Source organism: Lissotriton helveticus, chromosome 2_1 (assembly GCF_964261635.1).
Source record: "Lissotriton helveticus chromosome 2_1, aLisHel1.1, whole genome shotgun sequence".
In the NCBI taxonomy this organism is placed as follows: Eukaryota; Metazoa; Chordata; class Amphibia; order Caudata; family Salamandridae; genus Lissotriton; species Lissotriton helveticus.
The window spans coordinates 1,228,344,089-1,228,362,226 of record NC_136059.1 but is presented as its reverse complement, the minus strand read 5'-3'; positions in this window follow the sequence as shown (position 1 = coordinate 1,228,362,226).

Sequence of the window (18,138 nt, the reverse complement as noted above, 5' to 3'; positions counted from 1 at the left end):
TTTGTAGTATTAACTATCAGTTGGTGTTGATGCAAGAGCTGTACAAATGTATTATTAATAAATTCTGAGCGTCGAGCTTGTTCGTGTTCAGGAAATGAGTGAAAAGAATGCATAGAAGAAACCGTAGAAGTAGTAGGATCAAGGGGAGGTACTGTAGTTACTGGCACAAAAATCAGATGTACACCAAAGACGATTCCACCCACCAGCGTTATCAAAACAATTAAAAATGTAACTGCACATTGCATTAGAAAGCATTTGCTGTGTAGTATTCTGTACAGTCTATTTCTGCGAACATAAATTACATTTTCTCGTTGTAGCTCAGGAAGCTCCATCTTCTACGACCGTTCGCGACCACTGATGATGTGTACGTAGGTGAAAATGCCTCTATCAGCCCTGGGAATTCCCAGAACTAACAGAAAGATCGACCTTGTGTCAGACCCCTGCAGATTCAACTAGGCACACAGCCACGACCCTACGGCTACCCAGACGGCAAGGCAATTTTAAAACAAAAAGAAACAATACAAAGTATTAGCAAACTTCCTGGCTGGAGGCAATGTATAGAAAATGCAAATCTGAAAATAGGCAGTTTTCTGCTTTATTTGTCCATATCGCGAGAACGTAAGTTGTATCTCAGTTTTGCAGGAGCTGTCTGATCTGGAAACAATGTATTTTCAGCTGGCGTTGCAATGTTCACGTTCGCAGATGGCAAATGTTCTTTTGGTGCAGAAGGCAAATGTTCAGGGTTCAAAAGAGCAGTTTCAGGAGGAGAGTCAGAATTTGGTGAATCCGTGATCAGTTCTGCATCGCTGAAAGGTATGAACCTGGGAACTCGTTCCGTTTCAGAGGCACCGATTCCTTTCTTTACCCAGTTGTCGTAAGGAAGTGGCAGAGGCACACGTTTAGCATGTGTCGTGTGGATCCAATGTTTCCTTCCGGCCACACGAATAGCAGTTCTCGTTGCTAACAGGACCTGGAAAGGGCCAATAAATCTGGGCTGAAGATTTTTCGTTCTTGCAAAATTTCGGATGACCACCTGATCACCCGGTTTCAGCTGATGGCCTGGACTCTCCGGTGGCTTTGGCAATGCATCGAAAACCTGTTGGTGAATAAGACTCAATTTAGCAGTCAAGTCGAAAAGGTAATCAATTAACATTGGGTATTCCAGCTGCTTAAATTCTTTCGGTCTAGGTACCCCCCAAACATTTGCAGGACGACCGAAAACTATTTCGTAAGGACTAAGCCCTACTCTAGAATGTACAGTTGCTCTTGTTGATAGCAAAGCCAAAGGCAATGCGTCTGGCCAGGACAAACCCGTGGATGCTTGTATCTTAGCGAGTTTCAGTTTAAGGGTGCCATTGTAACCCTCGACTAAACCCGCGGACTGGGGATGATTCGCACTATGAAATTTTTGCCTAATCCCTAGGCCGGCACACACACTCTGCATAACTTTCCCTACGAACTCACTTCCGTTATCTGACCATACAATCCGTGGCATTCCGTATCGGGGGAAGTATTCTTTAAGAAGAATTTTGGCAGTGGATAAGGCAGTATTGTCCTTCAGTGGGTATGCTTCGATCCATCTGGAAAAAGCACAAACTACCACTAGGACGTATTTCAGGTTATTACAACGGTCCATGTGAATAAAGTCTAGCTGGATCACTTCAAAAGGGCAGGAAGGAGGAGCGAAGTGACCTGCGGGTGTGGGGATTCCCTTGCCAGGATTATGCATCAAGCATACCATACAATTTCTCACCACTCTCTCTGCACACTTACTAATTCCGTCATTCTTCCAGACCGGAGCCAACATCTTACAAATCCCTTTTGAACTGATGTGCGCTGTTCCATGCGCCATCGTCACTACTGCAAGCACATACGCATCAGGCAACATCCAACGCTGTTGTTCCGACAAATCAATCCAACACCCACTCGAGTCCAATTTACCCGTGCTCTCTCTCCATGCACGTTTTTCCTCCTCAGTCGCCTCTTTCTGAATTTCCTTCACGCTTTCCACTGTGTCTTCACACATTCCAGACTCAGAAATCCATCTTGCAGACGTTGCAACATACATTCTACTCATCATATTTCTAGCTGTCTGTTTTGCGATCTCATCAGCAAAAGCATTCCCACGACCAACATCATCCGTGATTGCTTTATGAGCACTGCATTTCACAATCGCAACTTCAGTCGGTAAGGTTAGAGATTCCAACAAGTCATTAACTAGCTGACCATGTTGAATCTTAGTCCCATGGGACGTAATGAAACCTCTTTCTTTCCACAAACGGCCAAAACTATGGGCCACGCCGAACGCGTACTGACTATCTGTGAACACATTCACTCTCTTTCCCTTAGCTAAAACGCACGCTCTTGTTAGCGCGATCAATTCTGCAGCCTGGGCAGAATTCTGACTCACTCTTGCAGTCTCCACAATCGTACTCAAAGTCGTTACGGCATAGGCAGCAGTCACATCACCATTCTCCAATTTGAAGCAAGACCCATCAACATACAACGTGCCATCTGGATCTGACAACGGAGTATTTTTTAGATCGATTCGTCCTTTTGTTTCTTCCTCAGTTCTGAAACAACAGTCGTGTGGTTCGGAATCACTCGACTCTTGGCTAGTCGGCAACAATGTTGCTGGATTCAATACATTGCATCTTTTGATCTGAATATGACTAGCTAATAGTGTCAGTTCATAGCCTGATAATCTAGCACTGGTAAGGTGTTGCGTCTTGGTTCGGTTCATGAGTGTATCCACAGCATGAGGAACCATAACTACTAGCATGTTGTTCATTACTAAACCAGCAGATTGTCGAATGGAAGCTGCAGCTGCGGCTGTAGCTCTCAAGCAACTAGGCAACGCTCTAGCTACTGGATCTAATGTTGATGAAAAATACGCACAAGGGCGTTGTTTATCACCAAATTTCTGCGTCAAAACACTCAATGCACAACCTTCTCTCTCGTGGACATAGAGCGTAAATGGCTTACTGTAGTCGGGTGTACCCAATACAGGTGCTGAACACAGTGCATTTCGTAACTCAGAAAAACTCTGCTGACATTCAACAGACCATGGTACCGGACTCGGAACACCTTTCCTAGCCAAGGCTACTAATGGTTTTGCTAAAAGAGAAAAATTTGGGATCCATTGCCTACAATAGGAGGTAATACCCAAAAAGGCACGCACTTCTCTCTGCGTGCTAGGAACATTCATCTGTGTAATTGCTTTTATTCTCTCTGGGGTCAACTTCCTTCCCTCCTTTGACAAGAGATGACCTAGGTAGGTCACTTCTTGGCAGCAGTATTGCATTTTTGAAGGTGACACCTTGTGATTCAAATCTGACAAGTGATGCAATAAAGAAATCGTAGCTGTTTTGCAAGTTTCCTTGTCATCGGCAGCCACTAGAAGATCATCGACATACTGTACTAAAGCAGAACCACGAGGAAGTACGAAGGAATCTAACTGACTTTTTAATGCTTGACTGTAAATGGATGGGCTTTCACAATAACCTTGTGGAGCGCGTTTAAATCTAAAACTTCGTCCTCCTAGAGAAAAACCGAAAATATCTCTGCTTTCCTCGGCTATCGGAATGCTGAAAAAGGCATTTTTCAAGTCGACAACTGAAAACCATGCTGCTGTAGCGGGAATCAACGTTAACAATGCAGTAATGTCTGGTACCACAGGAAACTGTGGGATCACAATTTTATTAACCTCTCTAAGATCAATTACGAACCTATATACTGGAGGCTTTGTAGGGTCAGTTCGTTTCAAAATAGGCAGTACAGGACTATTACAGACATTACCTCTAGTCTCTTCTACAACATCTTTCTTGATCAGGTCTTGTACTATCAGTAGGAGCGCACGCTCACCTTCACTAGAGATTCTGTATTGTGGAATTCGTGGAAGTTTGACATTTGCTTTCAAAGTTACTACATAGGGTGGAATTTCCAATAGACCTACATCATTAGGACCAGTCGCCCAAAGAGTATCAGGGAGTGAACGCAGCTCTGGTGGGAGCGCATCCATCGACAAGTACATCGGGGAGATGATTCTTTTACCCAACGTAAGCTGTACTCCCGCTGGAGAACAGTACAATGTCGCGTACAGGCGTTTTAACAAGTCTAAACCAAGCAGATTTTCGTTACAACCTGTCGTCAAAATCAGGGGTGCTTTCAATTGACGGGGTCCAACAGAAATAGACAAAGGACCAGAAACAGGGTTGTGAACAGGGGCGCCCGAAAAACCTACTGAAACGTTTGTTGAGCCAGACAAAGGTGCGCCAGGGAGTTTTGCATGTATGATAGAACTTTTTGCTGCACCAGTATCCAACAGAAACGGTTCGACTATACCTGATGTTGCTACTGCGACATAAGGCCCACTCTGATCTACTGGTACTGATACTACTCCCTCTCTTTGTCCATGGCTGTCCTAGTATTCACTTTGCTGACCTTCCTCACTAGCTTCATAATAGTCTTCAACATGATACTGTGGAGACCTATTCTGTTGGGCAGATTGTCCATTTCGCTGGTCGAAATAATTAGAGGGGCGATCACTTGTCTGTGGAGGCATAGCACCTCGTCCTCGACCTCTAGAGTTTTGCATAGAACTACCACGACCTCTCTGAGCTGCCGCATCATTATTTTGTGTTCGAACTGGACACTCACTTTTGTAATGACCTTCCTTTTTGCAATAAGCACATTGATTCCACTGGTATTGTGGCCTTTGAAAGTTATAATCCGTTCTTTGATATGACCCCTGCTGCATATTAGTTTGATTCATGCGAGGCGGATAAGCTTGTTGTAAAAGTACTTTAGTTTTTAAATCTTTCGTCTTTTTATCTGATTTTTCCTTCTCTTCTTTATCCCTATTTTCATAGTACTGAGCAGTCGCAAGTATTTGCGCAGTCGTAGAGACAGCCCACGCACTTTCAGAATTCTTTAATTTACTACTAAGTTCTGGCAACAGATTGTGCACAAATTTATCGACAAATAATCTCTGGCCTCCTTCTGTGCTCATATCCTGACCACTATGATCCACGAAAGTCTCCTCGAATCTTGTGAAAAAGTCGGAGACGCTTTCGTCTTTCTTTTGTTTGCACGCGGACAATTTGTCCCAGTTAACGCGCAATGCTGGCATCAAGGTTTTCATTAAATCGATTATTCTACCAGGCAAATTAGCAATTAAAGGTTCAGGTTTGGAACCACCTATTTGTTGACCATCCGCTGCAATTATAGCTGCCCAGTCACCACCTAGGGCAACTGGATGATTCTCTTTACGAATTTTAGCCCAAATTGGTTGCGGTACTACATTACCAAACAGCAGATCTATGTCAGTTAAATTTAATACACAAGCGTCAACTGTTTGAGCTAACTCTTTGTAGTACCCTGCAGGATTTTTACGCGGATCTGGCAAAGCCTGTTTTACTGCTAATACTTCAGCTCGCTTCCATGGAATATGTATCCATACTCTCTGGAATTGGGCCGGAGCGGCTGCAATACCAAGCGGTGCATTAGCTTGCACAGCTTCGCGCCAAATTGGTGGAACCTCTCTCATTGGATATTGACGATTTCGTTTCGTACTACGTTTCTCTAACTCTCTCGGTGAAAGAAGGGATGAGTCGGATCTATAACTTAGAACCAGTTCCATCGCTTCTTTTATATTTTGTCCAACTATCATACCTGTAGCAAACTCTTTCTGAACATTAATTAATTCTCCTAGATTTGATTCAGGGTCATCCTCTTCCAATTCCTCACGTAGAAGGAAACACATTTCATCGAACACATATCGTTGTGTCGGTTCGTTCCATTGCATAAATGTATCTAATACATTTTGTACATTATATCTTCCAACTTTCGAAACCCATCTAAGAGCAGTGGAATCTAGTATTCCTCTTTCTTCAGTACTGGGAAGCTGACTACGTCTCTGCACAGAGTCAGAGGTAGGAGTCTTAATCAGAGTTTTATAGAAGGGAGATAGAATATTAGAGACAGAATCAGTGATTCTTCGACGAACAGAAAGCGGAGTCATAATATTAGCAGAGGCAGTGAATAGAGTAGCAGTTGGAACAGATAGATCAGGAACAGTAGGAGTAGCTGGAAATTTAGCTTGTGAAGTAGCAGGTGTGAGCGACACAGGCATAGGTAAAGAAGTCGGCAACCCTAGAAGAGGGGTTGTCGAAGGAACATTAATATTGACCACAGGAGGTACAGGAACTTGATTCAGGGGAGCGAGAACAGGGACACCAGGTTGTCCAGCAACCGGTAATTGAACATTCGGTATAGGTGGAGCCGTAGCACCTTGTGCATACGGTGGGGGTGATCGTAACAAGTAAGACAACAGGGGATCCTTTTCAGGGTCCTCTACTATCTTAGCCGTACTCGATGGTAAAGCAGGATAGCACTTGTCTATCGCTAAATTACGCTCTCTATCGGCCACCTCCATCGCTTTCTCAGACTCGTTGAGTTGCAGCTGCCTAGCAGACTGTTCTAAAGTCAACTCTTGCTCTTTCTGTTCTTTCTTCAACTTTTTAATTTCTCTCTGTTTAGATTCTTTTCGCCAATAACGGAAAGAATCAAACATTGCCGGCCGGGCTTTCTTCTTAAACAACCTTCTTTCTAGATTATCGAGAATTTCAGGTTCAAAACTACCATGTAGTGGCCAACTAAGGACACCATCTTTTTCTGTATAGCGGATCCATATCTCGTTATAAGAGATAGGGCCCACACCAAATTTGCAATATAGATCATAAAGGGGAGTTCCAATCGGAGGAACCAAACACGAGTCCTCCAACTGGGAATCACTGTTGCAACTAAAACAAGACAACATACAATTTTTCTGACTTACCATTTTATAATTCGGAACACAAGACAAACAAAACACAAAAAGATGCGCACTTGAACCGAGAACTTAGGCCTACCAGAACTGACAATTGTATCGATACCTGAACTGAACAGAATGATTATCGTAACTAGAATAACCAGTGATAACCTTACAGAACTGAACTGAACTGAGAACTAAAAGGATTATCCAAATAGGAGCAACCCTCACAAAATAACCAACTAGCAACCACTAAATACTTAACTGAGGCACTGAAGACGTCACCAAGGAGAAACCCGTCACGTTTCGCCGTACTGAGGACTGCACCTCGGGTCCAAGACAGGGCGACGGTCAAGGCAACGGACCACTGCAGCCGTCTGAACGGGAACCCTCGTGGAAGAGGACGTCGGGGCCACTTTTGCGATATGCCGGGATCGATGAAGTGGGGCGCCTCCCTCTGAAATCTTCACACGAAGCTCCTCGAATTCTTCAGGCTTTTGGACCGGTACCGAATGACGTCGCCCCGAGTTGGGCGCCAAATGGAGTTCTGGACTTTTTAGTTCCGTCCAGAGGTGTCAGGGACAACACCCGAAGACCCCGGAGTTCAACCTGTCTTGGTACACAAATAAACAGAAACACGGGCTTCTCGATGGTGGCGTCAAAGACCAAAGGTTTATTACTGCAGGGACACAGAAGTCACAGAAACTACACATGGGCAGTATCTAGGAGCCTGTTCGATTTGTACAAAGAGGGTTGTTCCTTATATACTAAATATTGGGCTTCAGGCAAATTCTTTACATGTTACCACAGTTCTAAACATTCGTGTCTTATACAATAAATATTTGGCGTTGCACAGGAATCGTCAACAGTATCTGATGTCAAAACATTACAAATGAGGGGTTCCCACTAGTCCATCATAATCCCATGTCAATTCTTCATTCAAGACCCGGACCGCCTCATCGTAAACTTCGTTACCACCCCCTACTAAAGGCCCAGAAGGAAAGGAGCAGAGCCAGGTGTGGAAGATGGAAAGACAGGATAAGCAATGTTTGTGGGTCGTAAATGGGCACGGTTACCAGCTTCGGCCGCCTAATCATGATCAGGCCAACGAACACAAGAACCAGTATAGCAGGACTGGCCTCAGGCTGGGGAGGCAGCTCTTGCCGAGTCATGCTGCCACAGCGTTGCTGGCCTAAGGTGCACGTGTCACTTGCAAGGTGAATCGCCGGCCAAAGCCTACGTGTCCTTTAATGAAAAGAGGTCATTGCGTGTCCATTGACTATGTGAGGGCAAGGAATACAAAATGGCTTCCGTGTTCTAAGATGGATGCCATGGGTAGATCACAAATGTGTTGGTAACAGGAGTGCTCTTGCTCGTAGCATAGCGAAAACACCAGGATATACTAAATGGATCATTTGCGGTTCACCGATACCAAAATTATGTATTTACGACAATGTTACAAACACGAGTAAAATCGTCACGGAACCTCAGTTCCTGTAATGCAAGCTATAAAAGAATGTAGACAAGACAAAGAAGAAAAAGACATGGAAATCTCTACTAGATTGCATCACATGAAAATAGATAAATGTTACCCAGTTTTACCGAATAAATTAGAAAAGAAAGAAGAAGATTTAAAGGAGGATTCCTTGCTGTCATATTTGATGAAATCACCCCCTCCTTATGTACAGGGTGCTACTGCTCCTGTAGCTCCTCCTGTAGCTCCCCCTGTTGTTCCTCTTGTTGCTCCAGCGGCTGCGGGTCAGCTCGCTGTTAACCCTACGTTTGTTCCACCACCTGTTCTTGTTCCTACTGCTCCTGTACCTGTACCTTCGCAGACTGTTGTTTCTGCCACTCCAACTACCTTGTCCGTTCCTATGCCTTCCTTCACCTCCAGTGTTGTTGCCCCTGTTTTTCTTTCCCCTTCTGTCCGTAAGCGTGTTCCTAACTCTGTTGCTACCCTTTATTCACCTCTTTCTGGTCCGTTATTTTCGTCTAATTTATCTGAAACTCCTCAGAGACGGAGTCAGATCCCTAGTGGTAGGGAGAAAGAGACGTTAATAACCATGGCTCATAGGTGGATGAAACATTCTGCTAATTACACTCCACGTGTAGTCTTTGATACGTTTTTTCAGTTTAATGAGCCTACGCAGAGATTCGTATTTGAGGAGATGTGTAACTTTTTGAGGGAAGAATGGTATAATGATGATGTAGATAATGTACCGTCCGACATAATTGAACTTCAAAGTCACTTTTCGAACGGTATGATTATAGGAGACGATGTACGACGTGCCGTGGAACGCTTATTAGCGTTCAGACCCACAGCACATTCTCGGGTGTCATCAGATGATACCACTGAGAACTGGAAAGCGGTTCCTGGTCAGTATCCCATGAGAGAGGTTCCGCCACTTTGGGTGCCTGGAGATCCGCAGGGTAACCCTGTGGTGCTACCGCATTTTCGAAGAGTGTGGATACATCTTCCATGGAAACGATCAGAAGTTTTGCAAGTGAAGCAATCCTTACCCGATCCGCGTAAAAATCCGGCTGGTTATTATAAGGAGTTATCACAACTGGTGGAAGCTACTATTATGAATATTGCCGACATCGACATGTTGTTTGGCAATGTTGTACCGCAACCAGTTTGGGCTAAAATTCGTCAAGCCAATCACGCAGTTGAATTAGGGGGTGATTGGGCTGCACTGCTAGCAGCTGATGCATTACAAGTCGGTGGGGCTAAACCTGAGCAGTTGATCTTGGATTTGCCTCAGAAAATAATTACGCTCATGAAAACTCTCATGCCAGCGATGAAGGTGAACTGGGATAAGTTATCAGCTTGTAAGCAAAAGAAAGACGAGAGTGTCTCAGATTTCTTTACAAGGTTTGAGGAAGCGTTTGTCGACCACAGCGGCCAGGACATGGGCGCTGAGGGAGGCCAGCGGTTATTCGTTGACAAATTCGTGTCGAATTTGTTGCCTGAACTAAGCAACAAATTGAAGAATTCAGAAAGTGCGTGGGCAGTTTCAACCCCTGCGCAAATACTAGCAACGGCCCAGTATTATGAGAATAGGGAAAAGGAAGAAAGTGATCGTGTAGAAAAGAAAACTAAGGAGCTCAAAACGAAGGTTTTGTTGCAGCAAGCATACCCTCCACGACCAAACCAAAATGATTCACAACAGCAGTATCGACCACGAGCACAGCCCGATAGGACACAGCCGCGCTCTGACAACTTTGATTACAGATCTTCACTTGGGTATAATCAGTGCGCATATTGTAGGAAAGAGGGACACCTAAAATATGATTGTCTTGCCTTGCGGGACCGTCTGAATGGTGTGTCGACACGTGGAAACCGTGGTGGTGGTCCTCAACAGGCACCACGTGGTAGAGGTCGTGGTTCATTCCACAATCAGATTGATCATCATCAAAATCAATCGGATGCAAATAATTATTTTGACCAGCGAAATGCGGGGTCAGTTCGATCTTCACAGTATAATGTGGATGATTATTACATAGAGCATGAGACTGTTGTAAATGACAATTACTAGGACAGCCAACGACAAAGAGAGGGAGTAGTGTCAGTTCCGGTCGATCAGAGTGGGCCTTACGTTGCAGTGGCTACATCGGGTGTAGTTGAGCCTTTTCTGTTAGACACTGGTGCGACAAAAAGTTCCATCATGCATTCCAAACTCCCTGGCGCACCTTTGTCTGGCTTAACGAACGTTTCCGTTGGATTCTCTGGCGCCCCTGTTAGTAACCCAGTCTCTAACCCTTTGCCTCTTATGATTGGACCTCGTGAGCTAACGGCTCCACTGATTCTATCTACAGGTTGTGGTGAAAATCTTTTGGGCTTGGATTTGCTGAAACGATTATATGCAACATTGTATTGTTCCCCCGAAGGAGTGGAGCTTACATTGGGACGGAGAGTGATCTCTCCAATGTATTTATCGGTCGATAAATTCCCACCGGAATTGAGTTCCCTCCCTGCGTCCTTATGGGCCACAGGTCCTAATGATGTAGGCCTGTTAGATATTCCACCCTATGTGATTCAATTAAAACCAAATGCGCGATTACCGCGTTTACCTCAATATCGTATTTCTCTCGAGGGCGAACGAGCGCTGTTAGCAATCGTTCATGATCTCATTGGAAAGGGTGTTGTTGAAGAAACTCGTGGAAATGTGTGTAATAGCCCTGTATTGCCAATTCTGAAACGAACTGACCCAACTAAACCTCCTGTGTACCGTTTCGTTATAGATTTAAGAGAGGTGAACAAAATAGTGGTTCCACAATTTCCCGTGGTCCCTGACATTACGGCTTTACTAACAATGATTCCGGCATCTGCCTCCTGGTTCACAGTGATCGATCTAAAGAATGCTTTCTTTAGCATCCCGATTGCAGAGGAAAGCAGAGACCTATTCGGATTCTCATTAGGTGGTCGCAGTTTTAGGCTAAAACGCGCTCCACAGGGCTACTGTGAGAGTCCGTCAATCTACAGCCAAGCACTTAAAGGTCAGCTTGATGCCTTTGTATTACCTAAAGGTGCAGCTTTGATTCAATACGTTGACGATCTTTTAGTGGCAGCTGATACAGAAGCTATTTGCAAAACGGCTACAGTATCATTATTGCACTATCTACATAACTTACACCACAAGGTATCGCCTTCAAAGCTACAGTATTGTTGTCAAGAAGTTACCTATCTAGGTCACTTATTGTCAAAAGAAGGGAGAAGGTTGACCCCAGAGAGAATTGCAGCGATTTCCCGAATGACTGTGCCAAAAACTCAAAGAGATGTTCGTGCCTTTGTAGGTATTACGTCCTATTGCAGACAATGGATTCCAAATTTTTCATTGTTGGCGAAACCATTGATAGCCCTTACGTGCAAGGATGTCCCATCCCCAGTACCTTGGTCTGAAGAGTGTCAGAAAAGTTTTTCGGAATTGCGTGATGCGTTGTGTTCGGCTCCTGTGTTGGGCACTCCTGACTACAGTAAGCCGTTTACACTATACGTTCACGAGAGGGATGGTTGCGCGTTGAGTGTTCTGACACAACCTTTTGGTGGTAAGCAACGCCCATGTGCCTATTTTTCTTCGACTTTAGACCCAGTAGCTAGAGCCTTGCCGAGTTGTTTAAGGGCAACAGCGGCAGCTGCGGCGTCCATTCGACAGTCCGCAGGTTTAGTCATGGATAATATGCTCACGGTAATGGTTCCGCATGCAGTTGACACTCTATTGAATCGAACGAACACTCAACATCTGACGAGCGCAAGATTGTCTGGATATGAGTTGACGTTATTGGCCAGTCACATACGGATAAAACGATGTAATGTGTTGAATCCAGCAACATTGCTGCCGATCGACGCAGAATCAAGTGGTGAAGCAGTACATGACTGCTATCTCAGAACTGAAGAGGAAACTAAGGGTCGTATTGACCTAAAAGATACTCCATTGACAGATCCCGATGGTACTTTGTATGTGGATGGTTCCTGTTTTAAGTTACCGAATGGTAATGTGACAACTGCGTATGCAGTAGTAACATTGAGAACGATTGTGGAAAGCGAGAGACTAAGTCAGAATTCGGCTCAGGCTGCCGAGTTAATCGCTTTGACGAGAGCGTGTGTGTTGTCTAAAGATAAACGGGTGAATGTGTTTACAGATAGTCAATACGCGTTTGGTGTGGCACATAGTTTTGGACGACTGTGGAGAGAGAGAGGATTCCTTACGTCGCATGGCACGAAGATTCAACATGGTCAGCTTGTAAATGATCTTTTAGATGCACTCACATTGCCTAAACAGGTGGCCATAGTCAAATGTAGCGCACATCAGAAAGTAACGGACGATGTGGGTCGTGGTAATGCGTTTGCGGATGAAACGGCTAAAGAGACGGCTAAAGATTTGACGACCAGAATGTATGTTACGAGCTCAGTAAGATGGCCAACAGAGACTGGTATGTGTGAAGACACATTTGAAAGTGTGAAAGGAATGCAGAATGAAGCCACTGAGACGGAAAAGACAAAATGGAGAGAGAGCACGGGAAGATTGGATGAGAATGGATGTTGGATTGATCAATCAGAGAAGCAGAGATGGATGTTACCGGATGCGTATGTGCTCGCTGTTGTTACAATGGCTCATGGTATGGCGCACATCAACACGAAAGGCATATGAAAGTTGTTGTCTCATGTATGGAAGAATGATGGGATTACTAAGTGCGCCGAGAGAGTGGTTAAGAATTGTATGGTGTGTTTGATGCACAATCCTGGTAAGGGCACTCCCACTCCACCTGGCCATTTTGCCCCTCCTACGTACCCTTTCGAAGTTATCCAGTTGGACTTTATCCACATGGAGAGATGTAATAACTTGAAGTATGTGCTGGTTGTGGTGTGTGCATTTTCTAGGTGGATTGAGGCCTACCCCCTTAAGGATAATACGGCTTTATCCACGGCAAAAATTTTGCTCAAAGAGTATTTTTCCCGCTACGGAATGCCTCGGGTTGTATGGTCGGACAACGGAAGTGAGTTTGTTGGGAGTGTGATGAAGAGTGTGTGTCGCGGGTTAGGGATTGTACAAAAATTTCATAGTGCAAATCATCCACAATCAGCAGGATTGGTGGAAGGATATAATGGCACTTTAAAACTGAAATTGGCTAAAATTCAGGCAACAACTGGTTTATCATGGCCCGATGCTTTGCCTCTGGCTCTCCTGTCGACCAGGGCAACCGTACACTCTCGAGTAGGGCTCAGCCCATATGAGATTGTGTTCGGCCGTCCTGCTAATGTATGGGGAGTTCCAAGACCAAAGGAATTTGACAGAATTGAATACCCTATGTTGATTGATTATCTCTATGATCTGACTGCTAAATTGAGTTTGATTCATCAACAGGTCTTTGAGTCTCTGCCGTCACAAACAGAGGGTCCTGGTCATCGACTTCAACCAGGGGACTGGGTCCTTGTTAGAAACTACGGACGAAAACGAAACCTTGAACCAAGATTTGTGGGCCCGTTTCAAGTGCAGCTGGCTACAAGGACGGCGGTTCGATTACATGGACGTCGGAACTGGGTACATGCTACCCACACGAAGCGAGTCCCGCTTCCTCTGCCGTCGGACATCTGGATGAGAAAAGGTCTCTCTTCTTCTGAGACCGACACTCCACCACATTTCGTTCCATTCAGCGAAGCTCGGCTTGTATCTGACACTGTTGCTGACTCCTCTCAAACAATTTCCTCCACGTCAACTTTGGAAAACTTGACTGTTGAACAATCGCCTGAACAATTGAACACTCCTTTGCCGTCCAATCCGTTATTTGAAGATCAGACTCGCCTTGGAAGTAGCCGATATTTTCTTCGTCCACGAACAAGCCACAAATAAAAAGATTTTTTTTTAGATTCTACATTGCTCTGAAAACAGTGGACGTTATATATTGTGTATCTTTTTTTCTTTTCCGTACAGCCAAGAACATTATTTAGTTAGAACCTACCATCCAGGTTGACCGTAAGGCCGTGCGGGTACTTCCTTCTGTTTAGCAGCTATCAACACAAGGTTGGTTTCTATTATCAATTTCTGGGAACTCCTGGGAATTGATAACCGCTACTCAGAACGAAGTGCGTCAAGAACGTCGCGGACGGTCGTTAGGGGATGGAATCATCATTGAGTGAGCTGTCGAAAAGAGAAGAAATGTTGGCGCAAAGATCTACATTACAAAAAATATGTCATACAAAATGGTTTTTCTCACAAGTAATCATACTGTTTCTCACCATATCTATGCTATTAGTAGGAGGAATATATTATGGGTCTCAGTCCTTATTGTCTTCTGCTACACCTACTCTTCCATCTCATAATCAATATTTCGTTTCTACTGTTTCTCCACATTCCTTTTATCCTCTGCCTCAACACGAACAAGTCAGACGTGCGGAATTCAGAAACAACTCTTTTATTCAACTCCTGCATCAGCATCAGTTAGTGGTAAACACTACCAACTGTTGGGTGTGTGGATTAATGCCACATACCATGGATAAAGGTATTCCGTACTTAGTTCTGCCTTATAGTGCACAAGGGTCAGCTCGAGCATTACAAACTATGTTCCGTAGCGCACTAGATTCCTACCCCCATCGAGAACCGCGCTCAGCAAACTCTGGTCCTGGCCCGTACCACAAGACTCTGGCAAGAGCTATTGCAGACTTAGATAGAGATATTTTTGACGCATCGCTCATCCCAGAGGAAGAGGTGCGAGCATATAGGGAACTAAGTGAAGCTGAGTACAGCTTATCAGTAGGTGAGAGGCAGCTTAAAAGCTCGCCACCGATATGGATTGTACCTCACCTTGGTAATTTCTACTTGAAAGGTCTTGGTCGAAATCCGAGAGCTCAGTTTGGGGAGAGTGCTTGTACTGAGACGTATGTCTTACCGACGCTCTCTTCCCCTGTCTTCCTGCCTGCCAAGGGTACCTACTTTGTATGTTATGATCGAGCCTATACGTGGTTACCTCATGACTTCTCGGGTATCTGCTATATTGCAAATCTTTTGCCTCCGACTTTCACTGTGGCCTCTGATTATCACAGGAATAGAATTGTAAGAGGTGTGGTTAGCAAAGAAGATACTTCCGGACAAGAAGCGGGAGACTTCTTTAAGGGTTTCCTACCGTTCTGGGGTCCGATGGTTAATAGCAGGAACCTGAGGCAGTTAACTCGTGTAGTAGAATCAACTGCCAACATAACTGCAAACGCCCTTGGTAATTTGACAGCCGAGCTCCAAGCGGATAGACTGATGACGTTGCAGAACCGTATGGTTCTAGATATCATTCTAGCAGATAGAGGTGGGGTTTGTACTGTCATCCATTCGAGCTGCTGCATATTCATACCTGATAACGCTCCAACAGTTTATCAAGCCATCTCTAAGTTGCACAAAATTTCGGAGTCCATACACGTGGACGAAGGAAATTGGACGCTTCTGAGATGGTTTTGGGGTCTGATATCGACTTGGGGTTGGAAGATTCTGATGATCATAGGGGTTGTTGTGACATTTCTGTTCTCATGTTGTCTTTGTGTGCAATGTGGTCCTGCCTTATGTGGCCTTTGTGCTACGACGTGTATAAGACAGCCCGTTGTCACCAAAGAAGCATTGAAGAGCAGAATAATGTACCAACAACATCTGAGTGATCTGATGAGTATCGAAATCGATTATGATTCCGACTACTGCTTGCCTACATGAGGGCAAAAGGACCGTCTGAGGTTCCGTAAAACTTATTACGATGTTCTGGGCATTGCCGAATATGGACAAGTTTGGTATCTACGAACCGCAAATGACGAGTTCGGCAAGTGTGCGAAATTTCGCTACACTACCTGCCAGGGTTCGTCTAATATTACGTGTTCTTTATCTGAACCCTTGGGTTCCATTTTAGATACGGCATCCATTTTGTTTCTTGCCCTCACGTAGTCAGCGAGCAGGTAACTGTTCGCCCCTTGACCCTCTAGTTCCCAAGCCTTGCGGAAGACGCATATTCCTTTCATGCGTCTTTATGGCCGGAGGAATGACACAGCAAAGGCAGATGGCACAGCTTGAGGGTAATCTGGTTGTACCGGTCTATTGTGACAGCCTTGCAGGCGATGGATCCAACTCTTTTGATCCCACGATCATGCTTCCGATATTACCCCCACACTCTTTTCTCTACACGTGTCTGACTTCCTTGCAGCTGTTCTTGTCTCTTCTTCTTTGTCAGTTACAACTCTAATGGGTGTGCTTAATGGTGGGAAGATGTACTTTTACAGTTGGGAACCGGCATGGCTATTGTAATTATGTTCCGGGATTCTGAACACATGAAAGCGACCCTTTTGAAGTTTACTGTGGGAACCGGATTGTAATCTTTTGTCCACATGTTATGCAATGGCAACATTCTGTATAAAAGAGAGCGACCAACGTATACAATTTGAAGCAGACTCTCAGAACCTACACACTGTTGTACTTCTTGTGACTTTTGCCTCCCTGCAGTAATAAACGCTGATCTTTGACGCCGAAGGAAGTGTCCCGTGTCTCTGTAGTTTGTGCGCCGAAACAGGTATCCCATGAAGGTTATAGGTGTTGTTCCCTGGCACCGCTGGTACTGTTAAAAGTCCAGTCCTTCAAGACCACAGCCCAAAAACTCTGCAACAAACAGCTGGAATATAAGGCTCTAGCATGCGAAAAAACCCAGGCACGACTTCTTCACACATGCCATCGAATCTATGAACTCGGGGAAAGAGCTGGAAAAATGTTAGCATGGCTGGAAAGGCTCAAAGACGGAAGGCGAGTAGTAGACCCCCATGCAGTAGCAGAAGTATTTGCGAACCACCTGGAAGCATTTTATACCTCCAAGACTGCCACCTCCTCTGCTGACTCCCGCCAGTTATTGGAAGAAATGAGCCTTCCCACCCTATCAGAGGATGATAGGGATGCCCTAGAAGCAGACATAACCACGGAAGAGATCTGCAAGGCCATTTTTGGCATCAACTCCGGGAAGGCAATGGGGCCCAATGGTATTCCGATTGAGTTCCTCAAGGGGATGGCCATTAAAGTGGCTCCTTACCTCAAAAATATGTACGACGAAAGTCTAGAAAAAGGAGCTCTCCCCTTAGACCAACGGCTAGCCTCTATAGTCGTCATAAGGAAACCCGGTAAACCGGCCTCTTGCTGTAGCTCATTAAAGGCCCATCTCCCTATTCAGTTCAGAAGTTAAGGTACTAGCTAAACTTGCATCTTGTCTAATTGCAGTTCTTCAATCCCTGGTCCACGAAGACCAATCGGGGTTTGTACCAGGCGGAAATACAGCCTTAAATATCCGATGGGTCCACAACGTCCTAGGTAGACAACCATACCTGCAAGAAGATGCGGTTATACTATCATTAGACGCCACAATGGCGTTCGATAAGAATGGCCTTACCTCTTCGAAGTATTGACTAAATTCTATTTCGGTCCGTGATTCCGACAATGGGTAGCACTGCTCTACACCGAACTATTGGGTCAAGTCTGTGTAAACAATCACACATCACATGTATTTGCTTTACAGAGAAGGACCAGGCAGGTATGCCCCCTGTCGCCCCTTCTCTTTGCACTAACCATGGAGCCCTTAGCACACTGGATACGGCGAGATGTCTCGATAAGGGGACTAAGTTGGAGCAAATATAAGGAGGACAAAATATCGTTATATGCTGACGATATCTTAATATACTTAGCTTCCCCTCGAGCTTCTATTAATAGTTTATTTAACGTTATTACCAATTTTGGAAAATATGCAGGATATACCATCAATTTGTCCAAATCTGTATTATATGTTCTACATGGCCCCCTGCCCCGTTTCGCGGCTATATGGTA